Raw genomic sequence first — 11,231 nt, 5'->3', positions numbered from 1 at the left:
CCCAAGAAGGGATTTGGAGCCAAAAAGGAATTGAATCTGGAAGCAGATGGGGAAACCAGCAAGGGAACCCTCCCCAGGTGGAAAGATTAACTCAAGAAGCTGTAGCCAAAGACAATGGATGGAAATGACCTAAGGAATTCCAGGAAGGAGAGAAGCCTGCGGTCCAGGCACCTGGCGGGCTCCTTGAAGGCTGCGGAGCGGTCATGATTCACTCTGACGTCCTAGGGCTGGAGGGAGATGAGGCTGAAGCACTGAGGTCTGAAAAGGAAATGTAGGAACCACGAAGTTCAGTGAATTGTCTAAGCCAAAAGAGACAAAATGGCCTTGGGGAGGGGCCTGGAGCCTAGACAGCCAGGGGAGGAAGGAAACCCCGATGGGCCTCAAATCTTCCCAGGTAACATCCTTTCTTTCAACATTCCCTGAACATTTACGGAGCACCTACAGTGTACGCGTACTTTGTACCCTAGGGATACAGCCATGAACAAACAGAAAAAAAACAAACAAACCCATCTTCCGGGGCCCCAACCTGCTAGTGGGGGAAGCAGACCATAAAAGACAACCACAAGAAATAAGGCAATTCTCTAGTGCCGAGACCAGGAGTGATGGAGATGAGACCGACCTCATAGACTGCAGAGCCCAGTGCAAAATGAAAACGTGAGGCCCCTTTCCAAAGGCAGAAAAAAGGAGTTGTTAAAGGTACACAGGAAATTTTGCCTTCTTTCTGTAGTTTCCTCTCTCTCTCTCTCTCTCTCGGTCTCTCAACTTGTTACTGCTTTTATGTGCTGTTTAATGTCATTCTAAGGAAAGAAAAATTTTAAACTTATATTATTAGCATGTCATTCTAAGGAAAGAAAAATTTTAAACTTAAATTATTAGCATAGAACAATGCCGGCTTTGAAATGAAACTATCAGAGCATTTAACTCAGACGTGGAGTCACAGAAATTACACAATTTGTATTTCATGGCTTGTCCCCAAGGGTGCCCCAAGCCTGCCAGAAGAGGCCAAACAGAAAGATTGGAAAGAGGAAGAGCTGATCCACCCAGCCAGAGAGTAAGTGAACTCTCCTGGGAACAGAAATACCCTTAGGGTAAAAACGCCCTTGGGTTCCCAGGGGCCCTGCCCCACCATTGGGGACACACCCCCTCTCCAGAGCCTGACAGTTGCCAAGTTCCCCCTCCCAAACTGTCCCTCCCGCCAGATGCATGACTGATGGGTAGCACGCAGGTGAGGGTGGGGGCCTATGGGACTCAAACCAGACCTCTCGTTCGTACGGGTCCCCTCTTCCAACCCTTGGCAGATAGGCAGCCCCCACAGGTCTTTAAGCTTCCCTTCTAGGGTGCGCCCAGGACCTGCGTCAGGATCTTGCACCCACTGAGATGTGGCCTCCGGCCAGTCACCTACCAGACACACCCTGATGCTGTGAGTGCAGGCTAGGGATGGCGGTGCTCCAAGTGGATGCCTTGCTCCAAGATGCTCTGGGGCGTGTGCACCTGACCTCCCCTCCCCCGTCCTGTGTCTGTGATCAGGGTCCTGCCCGGCCCCAAAGACAGCCACGGTGATCGAGTGGGGCCAGAGAGGGGAGGCTGAACGGGGCCGGAAGTGCTAATGGGCAGGGGACCAGGTGGCACATGTGAGCTGAGGCCAAGTTCCTGGCGCATTCCCAACTTGTCCCATCAGACCTCACTTCAAAACACAGATTCAAAGATAAAACTATTAAGAACTTCAAGACCATGATGGTGGAGCATAAAATGCAAAGTGTGGGGCCCTTCTGAGCACAGGGTCCTGAGTCGGGGCTCTGTGGCTGTGCTCCCAGAAGACAGCCTTGGAGGGAGGAGAGGCTGGCATTCTGAACAAACGTTCACAGAAGGCTTTGTTAAGAAGATGGTGTTTGAGCAACGACTTGAAGAATGAGAAGGAAGGAGCCACTCAGACTTCAGAGGGAAGGGTGTTACAGGGAGAGGGAACAGAATGTACGAAGGCCCTGGTTTAGGGACGTGCCTAATGTACCCGAGGGACAGCAAAGAGACCCATGCGGCTGGAGTGGAGGGGTGAGGGGCCAGTTGTGCAAGGCCCTAGGAAACATTTTAGGGACTGGGGCTTTGATCTGAGAGAAAGGGCGAGCCAAGGAAGGGTTTTCAGTACAGGAGTGACATGATCAGATTTAGGTTTCCAAGTGGCTCCTGGTGGGTTGAGCATAGGCTGTAGGAAGCAGGAAAACAAACCGAGGGCTATTGCAATAACCCAGGAGACGGATGGCGGTGGCTTGGACCACCAGCCTTTAAGGATGGGTGGTCAGATCCTGGGCATTTAGTAACATTCTAACACATATTTATTCAGCTCCCAGGACACCACCTACGGTCAAGGCTCAGGGGGTTAATTAAGCAGGAGACACAAGATTCCAGCTGTTATGGAGAGTTCTGGTGAGGTAGAAACAGAAGATAAACAAACTAACAGAAAAAAAAAAGAAGGTCCTCACTGGCAGGTCATTTCGGCTGAAATCTGAGTGACATAAGGAGCCACCGTGAGATCGGGGAAAATCATTCCAAGTAGAGGGCACAGCATGTACATTAGTCAGCTCAGGCTGCCGTCACAGAACACTCCAGACTGGGTGGCTTAAACGGAAATTTATTATTTTTTTTTCACAGGTCTGAAGGCTGGGAAGTCCAAGATCAAGGTGCCCGCCAATTCAGTTCCTGGTGAGTGCTCTCTTCCTGGCCTGCTGACGGCCAGTCTTTTTTGCTGTGTCTTCACAGCCTTTCCACAGCACCTGTGAGTGATCTCTTTCTTTCCTCTTCTTATTTTTTTTTAAAAAAATGTTTCATTTATTTTTGAGAGAGAGAGAGAGCAGGGGAAAGGCAGAGAGGGGGCGGACGGAAAATCCAAAGTGGGCTCTGCACTGGCAACAGAGAGCCCGACATGGAGCTTTGAACCCACGAAACTGTGAGATCATGACCTGAGTTGAAGTCAAGAGTTGGACACTTAACTGACTGAGCCACCCAGGTGCCCCTCTTTCCTCTTCTAATAAGGCCACCAATCCTGTCGGATTAGGACCCCACACTCTTGACTTCACTTAACCATCCTTACCTCCTAAAAGCCCTACCTCCACACACAACCACAATGGGGGGCTTCAACCTATGAGTTGAGGTTGGGGGTAGACAGTTCAGCCCAAAGCACCCTGAGCTGGCAAACGAGCTTGGCCGATCCTTGGCAAGGCAAAGAGAAGGCAAAGAGAAGGCCGATGGGTACAGGGGAGAGTGCTTCAGACAGAGGTGGGCAAGGTGGGCAGCAGTCAGCTCCCACAGCCTTAAATCCAGATTCTACTCTAAGTGCTGACCATTTCTGAGCACTCCTCTGTTCCAGGCACATGCTAACGGCCCTATGAGCATCATCTCATTGAACTGTCACAGTTATCCTAAGAGGCTGATATTATCTCTGCCACTTTCACAAGTAAGGAGACTGAAGCCCGAGCAACACTGGTCAGAGAAAGGAGGCGCGGTCGTGGTGCTCAGCCCCCCAGGGGAGGAGTACAGAGCACCCCTTAGGTGAGCCCCCCGGGATGGGCCCCCAGACTGGGTGACCTCAGAAGCAGACACTGGATTTCATCTAACGGAGGCCTATTGGGCATTAGAGGGGTTAGAGGGCTCAGTGTGAATCAGCCACAGTCTGGGCCAGTTAGGACAAGCCTTCTCAAAGTCAGGTTCTCAGTCTTCTACATCCAAATGTCCTGGGGCACAGATTGCTGGCGCTGCCAGTAGCTAGGAAAGCTCAGAGGTGTTGCCAGGAGTTTGCATCTTAAACAGGCATCCCTACGGGAACCTCAGCTGCAGGGGAGGGGCCGGCCACTGGGTAAACAGCTGGTGAGGGGGCACAGTAGATGGGCATCAGCAGCACCTGCAGAGGGGCCTGGAGCCTTCTGCCGGTGAGTGACTTCTTGAAGTAATGCTGCAGCTGGGCGTTGAAGGAGGCGGAAAGTGTGGAGGGAGGGAGAGGACCTTCCAAATGGAGGGACCTGCACAGGCAAAGACCTGGAGGCGGGGCACAACCAGAGGAAAGGGGAGCGGGGGAGAGGTAAGAGGAGGTTGTGCACCAGCTTTCTTCACTCCCCACTGTGACCAAGGGACAAGGTGACCCAGGTGAGCTTCATCAGCCTGCAACAGCTGTGGGGGCAGCTTCATTGCAGAGGCCCCCTGCTGGGTAGACAGGCAGAGCCCCCTTTGCCCAGGCCTCCAAGAGTCACAGATGGATCATCTGGACCCAGTTGGCCCAGATGCTGTTCTTCGTATGGAAGGAGAAGACGGATGGGTGATTTCACAGAGAACAAAGGGGCTGGAGGCTTGGGGGAGGGGATGAGTGGGGACCTCCCTGTGGAGCCTGGTGACCTATGGCCCTTCCCTGGGTGGCCCTCAATGGGTTGGCTGGGAGGAGGGGACGGGAGGCATCCTGTCTTTCAACTACGGGCCCCAGAGCAGTCACACCCAGAGGCGTGATGGAGCTGGATGCTAGAGCCAAGTGCTGGAGCTGGGTGGCTCACAAGTGCAGACTATAAAAATATTCAAGAACTTTGTAAGCTGGTTGTTAAATTTTGGTAACTTGAAACTGGCCTTGATGGGTGTTTATACAGCATGGAAATTGGCAAAAATTAATTAATTAATTAATTAATTAAAAAAATTAAGGATTTTTTAAAAAAATTCTTCCACTGAGCTGGTTAATCACTATTTCACTGACAAAGGAGCCAAGCCAGTAGCATCACAGAGCGGTCAGTAGCTGGAGACCCTTATCCAAAACACACCCTCTGTGCCAAAGCCCCACACGGGGCACAGGAAACAGCCAGGTACATCAGACACACTCAAGTGCCCCTGCTGTCAAGGAGCAACCGGTCTGTAGGGAGACAAAACAACAACAGCAAAAACCTGGGACGGTATCAACCAGGGAAGTACTGCTATCAACAGCCGCTCTACCATGGGTCATGGTGCTGGGAACCTTTCCCCCAACATCTCCACTCCTCACAGCAGATCCCACTATACAGATGGGAAAAATGAGGCTCAATGGTACAGAGTCACCAGCCCAGGATCACACGGCTGGCAAAGTCAGGTCCAAAACCCATGCCGTTCTGACTCTTGAGCTTGCATGAAGTTCATAACTGTTGCGCCACCTGCCTCCTCACAGCAGGCTGCCCCGTAGAGCACAGAGCAGGGGGCAGCTCACCCCGCCTCCAGCAGGTGCAGGGAGGCACTGGGAGAGGCTTCCCAAGAGTGGTGACCTTTGGCCTGAGCTTTAAAGGATGAAGAAGAATTTGCCAGTTATAGGGCGTGAAAAGGCATTCCTGATGGAAGGAGAAGCACAGGAAGAGGCAAGGAGGAGCGAGAGGGCATGGGAGGTTGGGGGAAGAGAGAACACGGCCGTATCACAAGCTTACGTCACGGAGAAGCAGGGGAGAGGGGAAGGGAGTCTGGGGACGTTAGTGAGAGAGGCCTTGAAAGCCAGGCTAAGAGATTTGGTCTTTTATCCTACAGGCTTGGGAGGAACAGAAGTGGAAGGTCCTGGAACCCATATCCTAGAACTATGTAAATATTTCGGCAAGATTGCTACAATATCCATTTTACAAATGGCCCTAAAGCAATGCTTCTCAAACCATCTGTGGAGAAGGACCACTTTTTAAAAATTTCTAATCTATCACAGACCAATACTTTTGTAAAATACAAGGAAAAATGAATTACTAGAAAAATAAAATGAAAAAAAAATACCAGCCCTTTGTTTTTATTCTGAGATTTCAAGACATACAATTACTCCATCAAATTGCACTACAAGTTTTCAACCCTTAATTTCTGTGTTCACTTTGATAGAGATGAGCTGGTCCAGGGACTATCTGGTACAGGCACACCTCTAGGACAAATAAGGGTTCTCTTAGCAAGGGCCAAGTGCTGTCAAACACATTCTATCTTGGAGATGAGGAATCTGTTGTTCAGAGAAGGTAAGTGGCCTGCCCGAGATCACACAGCTGGTGAGAGGCAGGGCTAGGATGTACACCCTGGGCTGTCTGCCTTCTGAGACTCTCTGCCTCCACCCATCCGGCAGGTGCAGCCCAGACCCTCTCAGCAGAGCCCTTTGGTCTGGTGCCTTCTGTTAACACAAGGTCAAGAGCCGTGCAGGTGGGGACCCACGAGAGAAGGGACCTCCCCTGCCCAGGGTCCCCCACCAGAGGTTGGCGGAAGCAGCCAGCCTCTAAGTCTCCTGACACGAGTCTGTCCTCGGGCTGTCACTCCACCTGCTTCTGTGCTTGTGGCCTCCAGGCCAGACAGTGCCAAGGAGGGCAAGGGAAGGAGGGGCAGGAGGGGCAGGGGACTCACCTGCTGCAATTACGCGGTGTTTTGTCATTCTTAATTAGCTCAGCTGCTCCAGAGGCAAAGACCTCCCCATGGAAACAGGGGTCAGCTGCTGGTCCTGCCCAGGGGGGCTGTCTGGGTGGGTAGGGGGCCCTCAGGAGCACCTTCCCCAGCGCCTTTAGGTGCTGCTGCTGCTTCTTCAGCTGCAGAGGGTCACCACTTGCCGGGTACATGGTGAGCACCAGAGGACAGAACTTAAGTCCTTAGATGTGTACGGGCCACCTCCTCTGTGCCAGGCGCTGGTCAGCTGCCCCAGGGAACCCTGGGGTGAATGATGGTTTCCAGCCCCCATGCTCGGGACACACTCCGCTGCTGGGGGAGGTAAACAGGTTCACCCATAGCCACAAAACACGAGTGACAACCAGAGTTACCGTTTACCAAGCACCTGCCACAAGGCAGGCACCAGGCCAAGCGTTTCCCACATATTATCCAACAGAAGCCTTGCAAAGTCCTCTAAACGAGGTGTCATTCCCACCGCACAGATGAGGAAACTAAAGCCCAGCTAGCTAGGATTGCATAGACACAGATGGAGGATTTGGTTTTAAAGTCATTGTTTGATAGAGAGAGTGAGAAGGAGAGGGGCAGAGAGAGAGACGGGGGTGAAGGGGGCGGGGGGAGAATCCCAAGCAATCCTCAATGTCAGTGTGGAGCCTGACACGGGGCTCAAACTCATGAACCGTGAGATCATGACTTGAGATGAAACCAAGAGTCAAATGCTCAACCAACCGAGCCGCCCAGGTGCCCCAGGAGGATTTGGTTTTAGAACCCAAGTATGTAGGGGTGCCTGGGTGGCTCGGTTGGTTGAGCATCCAACTTCGGCTCAGGCCATGATCTCATGGTTCATGGGTTCGAGCCCCGTGTCTGGCTCTGTGCTGACAGCTCAGAGCCTAGAGTTTGTTTCAGATTCTGTGTCTCCCTCTCTCCCTGACCCTCCCCTGCTCACGCTCTCTCTCCCTCTCTCTCCCTCTCTCTCTCTCAGAAATAAATAAAACGTTAAAAACAATTAAAAAAAAAAAAAAGAACCCAAGTATGTAGAGCTCCAAGGTCAAACAGTTGTCCACTGAGGGAAAGAGAGAGAGAGGGAGAGAGAGAGAGAGGAAGCTTGTGAGAGAAGGCAAGTGTGTGGGTAGCTGTGACTTGGTATTGGGGAGGAGGCCAACTAGACTTTCAGGGCAAAGGTGGGGAGGCTGGGAGAGTTGAGGAGGCAATCTAGCTGGATGTTTCTGGAAGAGGAAGCATCATGAGAAGGATCTGAGGAGGGGAGGGTTCAGAGCAAACTGGTTGGAGCTGCTGGATTAGTGGGACATAAGAGGCAGGTCAGGCGAAAAGTCAGACCCAAGTCTCAGCAGGAATCTCTGGGCTTTTGACTCACCAGTAACCCAAGGTCTCTGTGATTCCCTGACAGAGGGCCTGAGGTGGAGGGGGAAGTGGGAGCGGGGGTGTGGGCTCTGGGGTGAGGCTGGACGACCCGCAGCTCAGACTGGGCCGGGCTGCTTCCAAACCGCAAGAGCTCCCTTCCCTGGGGGCCAGTCAAGAACTATGATAAGAATAGCCATTCCACCTTTACTATTCAGCCAGTCAGGAAAGTGACTCTAGTTTTATTAAAATATCCAACATATATAGTACTTATTATAGGCCAGGCATAATTCTAAACACGTTCCAAACTTTAATGCTTTTAATTCCTACAATAATCCATGAGGTAGAATCCCCATTTTACCCATGAGGAAACTGAAGTCCATGGGATTTCAGTGGCTTATTTAAGGTCATGAAGTAAAGAAGCAGGGGAGACAGGATCCAAAGCTTCAGTATTCATGTGTTTAACTACTGTGCTCTGGTGGTGGGCGAAAAGACAATACACTCTGCTGTAAAAACTCCCATTTTACAGATGGAAAAACTAAGGCCAAGCCAGGTAAAGGGACTGGCTCAGGCAAGTAAGGAGGATAGATTGAGGAAATCAGGGCTCCTGATCCTATGCTAGACTTCTGCCTTGGTCCCAGTACAAGCCCAAGCGACAGCTGGAGAGAAGCCGAGAGCCCTCCCAACCGCCTGGCACCCACTATCTCATTTGGGGTCCTCTGAGGGCCCAGTGGGGGAGAAAATAGTAAGATAACAATTCTGGCACTATTTTCCTAAAGACAAAAGCCAGTTATAACTATAGGTAGTTTCTCCCTGCCTTTTCTTTCTTTCTTTCCGTCCTTCCTTCCGTCCTTCCGTCCGTCCTTCCGTCCTTCCTTCCTTCCTTCCTTCCTTCCAGCTTATTTATTTTGAGAGACAGAGAGCGACCAGGGAGGGGCAGACACACACACACACACACACACACACACACACACACAGAGAGAGAGAGAGAGAGAGAGAATCTCAAGCAAGCTACACATTGTCAGCGTGGAGACCTACTCAAGGCTTGAACCCACAAATCGTGAGATCGTGACCTGAGCTAAAATCAAGAGTCAGATGCCAAACTGACTGAGCCACCCGGGGAACTTCTATTTATTTCCTTTCTGATTGCTAAAGGCTATATGATCACTGCACAAATCTTTACCAAGTTAGATCACATGAGCAAAAAAAGAATTAAAAAATCACCTTAAAACCCCTCCTTGAATATGGGTGTATTTTCAAGATGTCTCTGCTCCCTCTCTGTCTTCATAAGCATCCAAGCTGTGAAGCAAGAGACTTGGCTTCTGGTCCTGGCTTGCTGTGTGTCCTTGGGCAAGTCCCTGCCCTTCCCCAGGACTCAAGCTCCTTACCTGTGAAATGAGGGTTTGGACATGGTGACCTCGGAGGAGGCCCCTTGCCGCTCTGACCTGTTTCTGCTTCTGTTCCTGGCTTGGCAGAAGGGCCACGAGCAGGCTGCCCCTCTGCGGGAGATGCATGGCTGACAGCTCCCAGCAAGTCGCCTCCGGGACGACGTGATGGCCCTGGAAACAGCCGTCACTGCAGGCTCCGCGTTCCCAGGCCCGCCTGCTCACTGGGCCCATATGGTTCCCCCCTGCCAGCCGGACACCACCAGCTGCCCTTCACCTGCCAGCCCTGGGTGACTGCTTTTCCTTCAGGTTCCAGAACGCCCTCTCTGCTGCCCCAGAACCCAGCTGGCTCAGGGTAAGAGAGCTGGGGGCCTCTGCCCTGAGGGCCTATCTACCCATGGGCATAGCCCTTTGCGGGAGAAGATGGCCTCCTGTGGTAAAAGAGATAGAGAGAGGGAGGGAGGGAAGAAGGGAGGAAGGAAAGGAACATTGATTGACTGAATTCCAACTCCATTTGGACCCCTTGCTAGGCATTCAGGAATGAATCCGAAAAACATACTGCCCTTGAAGGGTCCAAAGTCTAGTGGAGGCAACAAGAGTAGAGAGAGGCAGCAGCAACACTTGCAATGCTGAGAGCTTAGGCCTGTGAGATCCCAAAGGGAGAAGCCTAATAGATGGGTGGCTGTCAGAGAAGGCTTTCTGAAGGAGGCAGCTTCATAGATCAGTTCTCAGGCAGCCTTGTGGAATAGATGTTGTTGCCCCTTTTACAGACGATGCTCAGAAAGGTGAGCTCACAACCACCAGACGAAGACAAGTCAGGTTCAAATCCCCATGAGCCTGGGACAGAATGGGACAGAATGACTGAAAAAGCACTTGGTTTATAGTCTGAGAGAGGAATGTCAGTGAGGCCTCACTACCCAGGTGGCGATAGCATAGCCCCATTTTCCCCCCGAGCACAGGAACAGGACTCCTGTCTTCTGAGCTAGGAGCAATCCTAGAGGCTGAAGTTCACCTTGCTGAAGCATCCCCATCTCGAAGAAGTGAGGCTGTGGCATGTGCTCTCTTTTGACTCCCTTCTGCAAAGCCTAATGGGAAGGCATAGGATCCTAGAGACCATCCTAAATCCTGGCCTTAGAACATCTGTGCTTGAAGAATTCTAGAATCCAGACTCCCCTCAAAATGTCTCCTAGTAACCAAGGCAGGGTCTCTGGGTCAAGGTCATGCAGCACCTGGCCCTGGCAGGTTGGAAGGATCACTAGAAATAGGATTCCATTTCCTTCCTTTGACAGATAAAGATTAAGACATGAGGGGGGGAAGGAATTGCCTAAGGTAACACAGCAAGTCAGTGTCAGAGCATAACACCCAGGTCATATCATGACATGGGGAGTGGGGTGGGGTGGGACAGCCTAGATGCCCAGGTGGTCCCAGAGAGCAACCTGGGTGCTGTTGGAGGACTAAAATCCGCACTGTTCTTACTAAGGCAAACTTTTATAGTCCTGCCCGGTTCCCAGCAAAGTTCTAATACCCCAACTCTCCTGAACTTTGGACAAGACTTCTTTCCCACCTTAAGTCTACCCATCTGTAAAATGGCCCCCAACTGCCTTTCAGCTGGATTGCCTAGAAATCCTAGGAATAAGGGGATTGGGAGAGGGAGGAAAAGAGGGGGCGTCTTGGGCTTTAGGCTCCCTACCTCAAAGGCGCCCTTCATCAGGACAGCCTCAGGTTAGGGTTAGGGAGCCAGAGCAGGAGACTGGCCCAGNGGACCGGCCTCCCGCGGGCGCAGGGGACAGAGGCGCCGTCTGCCGGGTGGCCCGCGGCCCTGCCGGGGTTGGGGGGGGGGTCGCCCGGGGTCACGTTATGCTCCCACTGTCGTTCCGCTCTGTGCGGCTGGGGAGGAGGGGCGGAAGCCGAGGGGAGAGAGCGGAGCTCGGGGTCCCCAGGTGCAAGCGGCAGTCGGAGGGGCCGCAGGTGAGGCGAAGAGACCTGCGCGACCTCCGGCACCTGGCCACCTCGCCGCTCGGGGCAGCTGAGGCGAGACGGGAGCTCAGCGTCGGTGCCTGGGGCCGGAGAAGTGGGCACCGGGGCTTGGAGGAGATGCCCGCACCC

The 11,231-nt window shown here is 52.4% G+C and overlaps 1 long non-coding RNA gene across 1 annotated transcript; it reads left to right on the top strand.

Moving 5' to 3' along the window:
• The first annotated feature begins 590 nt into the window (after positions 1–590).
• Positions 591–5,713, top strand: LOC144241251 (uncharacterized). Its single transcript, XR_013337997.1, has 5 exons — positions 591–696; positions 978–1,051; positions 2,647–2,697; positions 3,362–3,543; positions 5,515–5,713. It is a non-coding gene; the product is annotated as an uncharacterized LOC144241251 (long non-coding RNA).
• The last annotated feature ends 5,518 nt before the right edge of the window (positions 5,714–11,231 follow it).

This window comes from Crocuta crocuta, unplaced genomic scaffold (genome assembly GCF_008692635.1).
Source record: "Crocuta crocuta isolate KB4526 unplaced genomic scaffold, BGI_CrCroc_1.0 scaffold127, whole genome shotgun sequence".
NCBI classification, from domain to species: Eukaryota; Metazoa; Chordata; class Mammalia; order Carnivora; family Hyaenidae; genus Crocuta; species Crocuta crocuta.
The sequence above is the reverse complement of the archived record's forward strand: the minus strand, read 5'-3'. Positions and strand labels throughout refer to the sequence as shown.